The sequence below is a fragment of the Podarcis bocagei genome, assembly GCF_964188305.1.
Source record: "Podarcis bocagei genome assembly, chromosome: 4".
Lineage (NCBI taxonomy): Eukaryota > Metazoa > Chordata > Lepidosauria > Squamata > Lacertidae > Podarcis > Podarcis bocagei.
In genome coordinates this window covers 20,641,010-20,652,335 of record NC_138128.1, presented here as the reverse complement: position 1 = coordinate 20,652,335, position 11,326 = coordinate 20,641,010, and positions in this window count along the sequence as shown.

Here is an 11,326-nt window from a genome sequence, read left to right as displayed (position 1 = left end):
GGTGTGCTAAGCAAGCCCCGTTGCTCAGATGGAGGCGGGAGGGGGGGGGGAGGGATAGAGACAGAGGCATGGGCGAAGTGCACTCTGCAGATGCGCAGGGGTCCCTTTTTCTTTTCTTTTTTTTAACGCTGGCTTCATAAGCTTGACTCGTTGTAACAGGGAGATTGCATCTCGGCAGAGCAGGCGTCGCTTTCCTTTCCGTTCTTCACTTCCAATAAGAATTTTGTTTTAAAAGAGCAACGAAAGTGTCACCATCATTCCTCATGAGTAGCATTTTAATATATCGATTAATATATCGTTGAGGGCAAAAATCCCTCAGCGGGTTTGCATAAAACACAGCAAGATCATTAATAATAAATAAATAAATAAATAAAACCCGAAAATACAAAGAAAGGCAACAGTAGAAAGAGCAGTCGTTATAAAACTTTCCGTTAAATAGCAATAAATAACAAAACAGATATGTGCATGGGATATCTATTTTGTAAATATGCAATATAAGCAGTAAAATTGTTGGCATCCGTGTATAATAATAATAATAATAATAATAATAATAATAATAATTTTATTTATACCTTGTCCATCTGCTTGGGTTGTTGTTGTTGTGGAATTCCCATCTAAATTTTTTACTCAGACTCATCAAAATTAATGGGCCTAATTTACTTGTGGTCACTGATTTCCACAAGTAATTTAGGCCAATTAATTTCAAGTGGCCAGATTCAGCAAGTGGAAGGCATCACAAGGGCTCCTGCCAGGGCAGTGGGGCCTTCACCTCTTCCCCTGCCCCACACCTTCCCCAAATCCGCTCTGGAGGGTTAGAACAGACCTTTCCAAACTTTTCATGTTGGTGACTCACTTTTAAAGATTTGTTATATTTCTCTTCCACCCTTCATTCAAACAAAGAAGCAAGAGTTCAAAAATCCATCATGGTGTATTTCTCCTCTGTCCCATTTCTCCTCTGGTACCAACTGTCAGACCATCTTTTAAGCATGAATTTTGCTACCCTTTCTTGTTATACATGATTTTCAACCATGTCACCATGGTTTCATGTTTGCAGGTACATCTTTGTAACAGAGCTGGTCTACCAACAGGCCTGGTGCTTTGGCCACAGATTTGGAATTTTCACTCTTAAAACAGGTCTACAATATTGACTGCAGCCTTGGCAAAAAACAAACAAACCCCACTGTTATACCCAGGCTATGGCTTAAAAGCAGGAATCGGCTTTGTCCGTCCTTTGTCAGGCACAATTGCTTTGATGGCTTGAATGAAATTGTGGTTCTGAAGGTGCCCAGCAGATGGCAGAAATGCTGTGTCTAAACTAAAGCAGGTACAGTGGTACCTCGGGTTAAGTACCGTATTTTTCGCTCTATAACACGCACCCGACCATAACATGCACGTAGTTTTTAGAGGAGGAAAATCCGTAGGCATGCCACCCGTAGGCATTCCCTCCATAACACGCACAGACATTTCCCCTTACTTTCTAGGAGGAAAAAAGTGTTATGGTGCAAAAAATACGGTACTTAATTCTTTCTGGAGGTCCGTACTTAACCTGAAACTGTTCTTAACCTGAAGCACCACTTTAGCTAATGGGGCCTCCCACTGCCGCCACGCCGCTGGAGCACGATTTCTGTTCTCAGCCTGAAGCAAAGTTCTTAACCTGAAGCACTATTTCTGGCTTAGCGGAGTCTGTAACCTGAAGCGTATGTAACCTGACGCGTATGTAACCTGAGGTACCACTGTACTAACATATTTGCTGTAACAATTTGGACTAAACAGAGTAGTCACTGGCTAGAGACCCTTTTTCAATTGTTGCTTTAAAAAAGTTTATTCATACAGTTTGTTTATTAGGTAATGAGAACAAAAGCCAACTACAGTCAATCTCACTGATATGTTATATAAGATTAAAAAAACTAAAAGAGAAAGTGGGGAAAAGAAGAAAGAGGGAGAGGGTATAACTGGGGGTGGGGTGTGTGTTCAAATATTACTACAGTGGTACCTTGGTTCTCCAACAGAATGCATTCCGGGAGTCTGTTCAATTCCTGGAACCATATGAAAATCAAGGTGCGGCTTCTGATTGGCTGCAGGAGCGTGAGCTATCCTGAAATATCCCGAGAAGATAAGGGTGGGAACATTGGTGCAGACAGGATTAAGGGGGTACTTTTAATGCTTTTCAGTAATATTTGTGGTGGGGGGGGGGGAGCTGCTCAGCAAGCAGAAGTTCAGGGACACATTCCAGCCTGGCCAAAAAGCTCAGAAGCAAGTCAGGTGAGGGCTATGGCCTGAGGAGAGTTCAGTGGGCCAGATATAAAGGTTTGGAGGGCCACATTTGCCCCACCACCAGCCTGAGTTTTCCCATCCATGTCAGGGAGGCCGACCTTAAACGCCAGTAATAGGGCAATGCCTGAAACAGTTTTACAGGGATAGCTGGCTGTGCTACAATATTGCATGGAAAGCAGCAGAGAATCTTCTGGCGACTTAAAGACAAATGGTACATCTCCACAAAATTCTTCATTTTTTCATGAACTATGGAGTTGTAAACAACTGTTGATTATGCTACCTCATCTGAAATGACTTCAGGCCATGAGCACTCTGCTTTGTTTTGCCCTGTGGTAAGTACCGTACCTTCCTCATTTGCAACCCTTTGTGATTCTTTTGAAGCTCGAAATACAGCTTTGGAAATTACACGCTTTCACTTAGTGCTAGAAGAGATGGTACAAAGCCTATCCTTTGTGTGAAATGGGTCTATTGTGAAGTCAGAACTGTCTGACGTGACTCCGCTTCCATTACAGGTTTATTTTTAACCACAGATATGCTGAACCTCAGCTCTCTTCGCTCAAAATAATTATTCTGATCCCTTCGTTAGCTCGGGACATTGGCAGTGCTTTCATTTGCCACATGAAGATGTGTTTGTGTTTGCTTACAAACCATGCTAAGAAGCTTTTGTAGCTCCTAGGAACCAACCAAGGATGCGGGTGGTGCTGTGGTCTAAACCAAGGCTTGCCAATCAGAAGGTCTGCAGTTCGAATCCCCGCGATGGGGTGACCTCCTGTTGCTCGGTCCCTGCTCCTGCCAACCTAACTGTTCGAAAGCACATCAAAGTGCAAGTAGATAAATAGGTACCACTCCAGCGGGAAGGTAAACAGCATTTCCGTGGGTTGCTCTGGTTCGCCAGAAGCGGCTTAGTTATGCTGCCACATAACCCGGAAGCTGTACGCTGGCTCCCTCGGCCAGTAAAGCGGGATGAGCGCCGCAACCCCAGAGTCGTCTGCAACTGGACCTAATGGTCAGGTGTCCCTTTACTTTAGGAACCAACAAAGCAGCCTAGGCCATACCGGAGTACAGGGGCTTTGGCGCAGTGAACCAGGGCGCCAAGCTGTGGAGGGTGCAAGGAGGAGAGTCTGGGGAGGGGAGAGCGGGAAGGTAAGCGAGGTGGAGCGGGGGCTTGGTGCCTGCGCGCCTCCAGTGCCCGTAGGAGGCGCTAGGACCGTGTTTCTGTCACGGCTAAAATGGCCGTTGTTTCTTTAATGCTGTAAAAAGCTGGGTCAGCATGAGTCAGCGGCCTGCACTGAGTTGTATATATAGAGTGAGAAATGTTAGTTTGTTGTTGGGTTGGTTGGTTAGTGAAAGCTGGTAGTGTTGTTTTGTGTCAGTCGCTTTTGCACAAAGACTTTTAAGAATAAAAGCAGAATAAAGCACTCTGCAAGGATATTCTTGTGGACTCTTTTATGCCGACAAGGGTCTGAGGACCAGGCTGAGGAGACAAAGGGAGGTCAGAACCCTTTCCTTTTTTTTTTTTTTACAAACACTGACAGTTTCCTTCCTTGGCTCACTGTAAATTGTGATCTCCAAACTAAGTAGCCTTGCCCTCTCCCCACTTCCAGCAGATTTAACTTTCTCCACCAAGATCAAGGGCTCTCCCAACACCGTATCTCTGCCCTAGCACCCCTTTCCCTAGCAAAGCCCCGCTCAGCATATGCTCCTGGGGCGAGAAACCGGGAGAAGTTTCTGGCTCAATCGCTAGCAGAATTCGGGAGTGGTCTATTTTTGTACCTCCGCCAGCATAAAAGTCTCATCACTCCCAGCCTTTTCCGCCTCTCCCTGCGCTGAAGACTACTGCGCAGGATGGGCGATGGCAAGGGCGTGCTCCCCGCCTCTCCGGCTTGCTGAGGCTCGGTGTTAAGGCTCTCCCTAGCATCCTCTGGTCCTTGGATCTCTTCTCCACTGGAGGTGGGGCTTTCCTCCTCGCCGGAAGAGGAACTGCTTCACAAGATTTTCGGAGGCTCCCTGTAACACAACTGCCCTTCCATCTCTCGTCTCTGAGCCGGTGGCAGTTCCCTGACACCTATTTTTTTCCATAAAGGAGAATTCTCCCCCTCCCCCTGTCCATTATATAGGACAACCTCCTCCACAATGCCAGTTTAACAGGGAACACATGACCTGACGAAATGAAATACTACTTTTATAGAGAGAAAACGTAATCAGAGTTGGATCACTGGCCTACCTAGCTCCATAGTGTCTTCACTTACTGACAACAGCCCTTTGGGATTTTTACACAGTCCTGTCCCAGCATACCTGGAGATGCCAGGGACTGAACCAGGGACCTTCCGCATGTGAAGCAGATGTTCAGCCGCTGACACCAGTTGTAGACCACACATTTAAAGCACATAGCTTTCTCCAGGGAATCCTGGGAACTGTAGCTCTGTGAGTGGGAAGCTACAGTTTCCAGGATTCTCTGGGGGTGGGGGAATCATGTGCTTTAAATGTGTGTCAAATGTTCCGGAGGCGGCGCCTCCGACAATGGCGGATTCCCTCTGACTCAGAGGGAGACAGCTCCGCAGAAATCGGGTCTACCGCTGCAGCGAAGCGGGGACCCTTCCGAAAACCGCAGGCGGGAGAAGCTGGCGGCCGTGGGACTCGGCGGGCACCGTTTGCGCCCCCCCCATTCGGCAAAGGAACCCTCCAAAGGGCTCCGGAGTGAGACGGGGGTTGGCGCGGTGCTGAGAGTCAATCGCTATTTCTGCGGAGCAAAGCTGCACAGCTGATGTCGGAGAGCGCTGTCCTTTTTCCTGTGACAATTTGGACTTTAAACAACAACCCGTGAGTAGGATAATTGAAACTTTGGATTAAAATTATATTTTTGAATTTGATCCGAGACGGGAAGGTGCAAACAGGAAGTCCATCTCCCGTTCTTTGTATAAAGATTAAAGCAAAGATTTTACAAGTTAAAAGCCGGATAAATTGAAAACCTGAAATTTCCTGCATCTTTACTATCAAACCCCCCTAGACAGCAGGAGGAAAGGGGGAGGGGGAAATTTGACTTTCTAATCCTGCAGCAAGTGAGTTAAGAAAATAAGTCTCCATCGTCCCTAACCAGGGGACGGAATGGCAGGAAAGAAACTGTCGGTGAAGCTTACAATTTGAACTTGGAAAAGGGAAAAGGAAAAAAACAACAAAAAAAAACAATTCCAGCACTGCTTTCTGCCTGTTTTATATTGAAAGGAAACAAAATATCGGAAAATTGAAAGTAATTCTTTTTTCCCCTTGTTGGATACATTTTAAAAATGGATGCTAAAAGTAACTACACCCCCTAGAGGAAGTCTACCAGCGTGTCGGTGTCAACTTACAAAGAGAACATAGTAACTGGGAAAATCAGACCGTGGGACCAGCTCCCCGACTTTGACAGAAATGATTAGAGAGGAAGTTTTATCTGCCCTGGACAAAATATATGATGGGCTGCGACAGTTGGATGAGAAAGTGTCTCTGATGAACCAAAAGTTGGACTATATAACAGCTGCAGTCAGTAAAGAGGTGCCAATGGGAAATGCAGTTACAGAAACTGTACAACAATCTATTCAGGAAACTGGTTCAACAGAGCAAGTGCAAGGGCAGAGAAAGGTGGGAGAGATTGTGAATGTATCTCAAAAGATACAGAGAATTCAAATCCTACATGACCAAAAGCTGCAACACTGGAAGATGGAATTTAGAGGACATTGGCTAAATTTTGGATTTAAGGAAATTACCATCTCTGGTGGGACTGTGAAACAAGTGGAAGATTTTTTCTGGAACAACTACTCTTTGGATTACAAATTAAATATTGGGGAGTGCAACACCGGGGAATGGGGTAACTGGACAAAAGGAAACGAAGAATATTACTGTACGGAATTCCCTGATGATTGGCTCCCCAAAGAGAAGGAGAAGAAAATGCGAAAGAACCCAACAGGGAATAAGGACATATGCAACCATAAGCAGAAACAAGAAAACTCGCAGAGGGGGCTTGGAAGTGACTTGAGAGCTTTAGACATTAGAACACCTGACTGATGAGGTTTTAATGACATAAGGACTGACATCACCCGGAACCAGGAAAAAGGACGTTGGATAAACTTAGAATGAGAAATGTTCTCTGTAATTAAACTATATTCATGGAATTAGTGTAATACTAAGGAAATATTAAGAGATGTGGGAAAGGAAGTAATTGGCTTTTGCAGAAAGGTTAAATATGGTTAAAATTTTAGAATTTTTAGAGATCTGAGGATAAGATAAAATCAATGAAATTAATGTAAAAAAGGAGTGGCTGAGTAATAAGGTGAAATAAGAATTTGCAAGAATGGTTTGATTATAAATGAAAATATGAAGTAATATTATATGAGGATATATAATTAAGGGTAAGATAAGAGAGTACGAATTTGCTGAATAAATTTTTAAATGGAATACAAAGAGGGAGGTGAGAGGAAGTCAGGAAAATAAGTAAGAGAATGGTAGAAATTGAAAGGAGGGATTTTTATCTGTATTTTTTTTCCTTCTTTTTTTAGTTCCTGCTTTTATGTGGAATTTTTGACTTTGGGGTTTTTCTGGTGTTTATTTCTTTACCGTTTGTTGTTATGTTATGTTTTCTTTTTTGTTGATATTTTTGTAACCTTTTTTCTCGTAAAAACTTAATAAAATATTATTCTAAAAAAATAATAATAAATGTGTGTCGAATGTATGATGTGGGAAACGGGATCTTTGCACCACAGCGCCAGATATGCTTAAGACAGCCCTGCAGAAGTACATTTACCTTAGCAGTGTCTGCTTTGACTGGCAGATGTCTTTCCCATCGCCTGCATCCAGATCATTTTAACTGCATCATTCAAAGCTTTTCCTGCATCATTCAAAGCATTTTCTGTACCACTGAATTATGGTCCATCCAGTTGAAAGGTAAGGCTTATCAGAGTGATGGGGGCTACAGTCAATCCCATTCCTCCCTAAAAAGCCATCAGTTTCTGCCATACCAAGGAAGTCTCCAAAATTTGGTGACAACTTAGCTAAGCCCCACCATTGTGTGTCTGTTAAGGGATGGTGGTGGCAGAAGGGTGCACAAGCTAAATAACTTCTTCCTGGGAGCCTGGTGCAAAGTGAAAATTGGCTTGGTGGCTGGGAGTTATAGTCCTACAACATCTGGAGGACACATTGGCTACTCCTGATATTTCCACTGGGTGCTTTAGAATCCTCAAATATTTCTCCACTGTGCTTTTTATAAGGGTCTATAATCATACCGACCAGTGGTTATCAGATTATCTGTGTGCAAACCTGTTGCAACTCTCTTAATCACAGACTTGACTTATCTCAGCATCTCTCTCTCTGTTCACTGGGTTGCCAGAGGGCAAGCCGGGGACCTGTGAGAGGTAGGAAGGGTTGGTATGGGGGGAGGATGGGGGCAGGATGTTTAAACAGCAATACAAGCTAAACCTGAACTCCCAGCTTTATCAGGTTTGACCATCACTAGACCAAATACAATCCGGCAACACCTGACATATGCCAAGTATTTGGATACAGGCTGTTGCTCAACTTGCAGGAAGACTATGAACATATGAAGAGGCTGTCAAGGGCCAGCCTAGTCTAGCAGCCTGTCCTCACAGTGACCAACAAGTTGGATTCCAGCAACTGGTGTTCAGAAACATGCTGTGGAGGCAGAGTGTGGGCATCATGGCTAGTAGCCAACTATAGCCTTATGATGCACAAACTTGTCCAGTCCTCTTGTTACCGGAAAATTGGAAGGAGGGGTGAGAGACCACAGAGTCTCCACTGCACATTACCAAACCATTTGCTCACACACATTTCCCTGCCTTTCAGCTGTCAAATCAAATCTTCTAGTGCAGTGATGGCCAAACTTGGCCCTCCAGCTGTTTTGGGAGCACAGCTCCCATCATCCCTAGCGAACAGGACCAGTGGTCAGGGATGATGGGAATTGTAGTCCCCAAACAGCTGGAGGGCCACGTTTGGCCACCGCTGCTCTAGTGTCAAGAGAAAATAACAGCAGCATATCTGCAAAGGCATTGCTTCTGCATGGAAGCTCGGCTCAGGAGCCTGCTTTGCACAGGCCGTTAGCAAATAACTATTTCCATGCAAAGTAGAAACAGCCATGTTCTTCCTCCTCAGAAACAGAGATAATCAAGAAAGGAAATTGTGCTGTAGAAAGTTACCTAGAGACAGACACAGAATGAATTTAAAACAGGCTGCATTGGCTGCTTCCAGACAGGGAGGTCTTGTACTCATAAATCACTCTTCTTCTGTAGCCTATAAGCAGAATCCCAATCGGCTTTCCACACTATGGATACTGCATTTTTCTGCATGTTCATCTTGTTATGTTCCATCTACTGCACAGTGTTGAGTGTAACATACTTTGTGTAAGGAGAGGAAGGTCCAATTCACCTCAGTGGACATTTGGGGCAGGGGGAATTCTGAGCAATCCTTAATAATAAGAACTAATTATTAATTTTGCATTAGGTATTTTATTCATTTAAGTGTGGTAGCTTTTTGACATCTCATGGGTAGTAATGTTCAACAGTGTTCAATTACTGTTTTTGAATTAGAACTGTTTAGTGGAAAACGTTGCTAAAATGGTGATATTAGAAAACAGCTCTTTTTTTAAAGCATTTACTGCTACTACAGTGTTATAAAACTCTCCTAGAAAAGCATGCAACCACTATTATATTTAAACATATATATAGCTGGGAAAGTATTTTTGCACTAATTAATGTACTGATTAAAACATTAACTGGCCTATAAAATAGTATTTCTGGAAAAGTTAATAGTGAACATGTGCCAAAAGCTGTAATGGGTTCATCCTTGCCCACATCAAAACCATTGCTTTTGAAAGAAAGAGAGGATGAATGGGAAGAGCATCTATTAACTGTTGAGTTTGCACCAATCTTCTGTCCTCCTTAAAAAAACACACACAAAAAAGCAGGCAGACTTTTTGTGCCAAGGAAAAAAAGATGGAAGCAGAACCTGCAAAATGTGAGTGAATGAGGCATGGCAATTCCACAATAAACGCATCATACGGAAACAGCAACTGCAGATGTTAACACCCCTCTTCCAACCTGGGCTGCAATCCTGCACCTATGTGCACTGGAGGACAGGGTGAGGAGTGGCTCCCATAGGAGGTCTCCTCTGTCCAGATGCAGCTATATTGGGCACATGGATTGATGTGCTTGGAACATTGAACACAGATGATTAATATCTGCAGAAGCATCCGATAACCCCTTCTTCCTCAGATCTGCTGGCAGCTCACACAATTAGGAGGGGCTGTGGGATGCATTTGAGCATGGGAAGAGCTCCCAACGGACATATCGTTTCATTTCTTCCCCATTTTGTATATCTACTATTTCTTCCAGAGGAAAACCCAAAGTAGGAAAACAGTACTAAATATAAAAATGTGGATCACTCAAAGCAAAACATAGCGATTTTTCAAATGCTATAAGCAAAACCTAGCAATCTATCAGAATAAAAGGGCAAGTCAAAACTCCGGAGTCATGGCATCTGTTAAATCCTTAGAAATTCATTTAACAATTCCCACTGACAGTAAAATAAGGCTATGTACACACCAGCAGCTTAAAACTCAGGAAGGTGATTTCCCCCTGCTCTCCACACACCAGGAGGAGAGAAAATGGGGATGTCTTCACCTGATGCACATTACCTGATTTGTTTCCTATATAATGGAGTTGTCATCTGCATGTGTGCAACAAGGGAGTTGAACCTGGGACCTTCTGTATGCTCTACCACTGACCTATGGCCTTTCCCCTTTTGTCTGAGGTTCATCTCTGGGACATCTCTGGGCAGGGCTGGGAGAGAACCCTGCCTGAAACTCTGGACAGCCACTGTTCAGCCACTGGAGATAATACTGAACTAGATGAACCAATGAGTGGCTGCACATAAGGCAGCTTTCTGTGTTCAAATGAAAAGCATAACACTACCATACACACAGGGACATGGGTAGCGCTATGGGTTAAACCACAGAGCCTAGGACTTGCCGATCAGAAGGTTGGTGGTTCGAATCCCCGCGACAGGGTAAGCTCCCGTTGCTCGGTCCCTGCTCCTGCCAATCTAGCAGTTCAAAAGCATGTCAAAGTGCAAGTAGATAATAGGTACCGCTCTGGCTTTTCCGTGCGCTGCTCTGGTTCGCCAGAAGCAGCTTAGTCATGCTGGCCACATGATCCGGAAGCTCTACGCCAGCTCCCTCGGCCAATAAAGCGAGATGAGCACCGCAACCCCAGAGTCGCTGGACCTAATGGTCAGGGGTCCCTTTACCTTTACCTTACCATATGCACACAATACAATGATTCTATCATCCACCTTTGGTCCCCACCCTGCAATCAGCCATCACCAGTGGCTCCTAGAAGCTGCCAGCATGCAACAGAGGCCACACCCCAGGAAAGGGTTTAGACTGGTTGGTTAAACCAGGTGAGGGTAGCCAATGGGTCTCAAACCCTGGGTGAATTAGGGACTTCCCCTGCATGTGAAGACAGGCTCTGACAGATTGAGCAGATGAGGCCAATAGTGGGTCCAATCGTCAAGAAGGTGGCTTCTGCATATGCTGTAGAGGGGGCAGATGGGGCTTGTTAACCTGGGAAGGTCTTCTTCTTTGGCAATCACTCGTAGCTGAGTAAAATTGTTTTCCATAAACACGGTTCCTAAAAAGGGCTGCTCAGTCATGGATACAGCTGCCGAGCTGCTCAACTGCCTCGTTCCTTGAGTCAGAACAACTGAATCTGTATCCACTGCCCATGCAGTTCATGACTAGGGGCTTCCAGATTTCACAATCCTGCCCCCGTTACCATTTGCCAATCGCCATGGGACTTTTGGGGTTTGGGTTGGGTTTTTGGAAGACGCCTGTGTGTGGATTTGTTTTATGTTGTGTAGATCAGTGCACACTGACCAACGCACAGTCTTCACAGTAGGGCTCTGTTCCGATGGCAAGAAGTAGTCTCGACTGTAGCCTTCATCCGCCTTCACAGCTGTTGTAACATACCACTTGCTATCATCCGCCTGTTCTGCTGTTGAGGACTTCTTG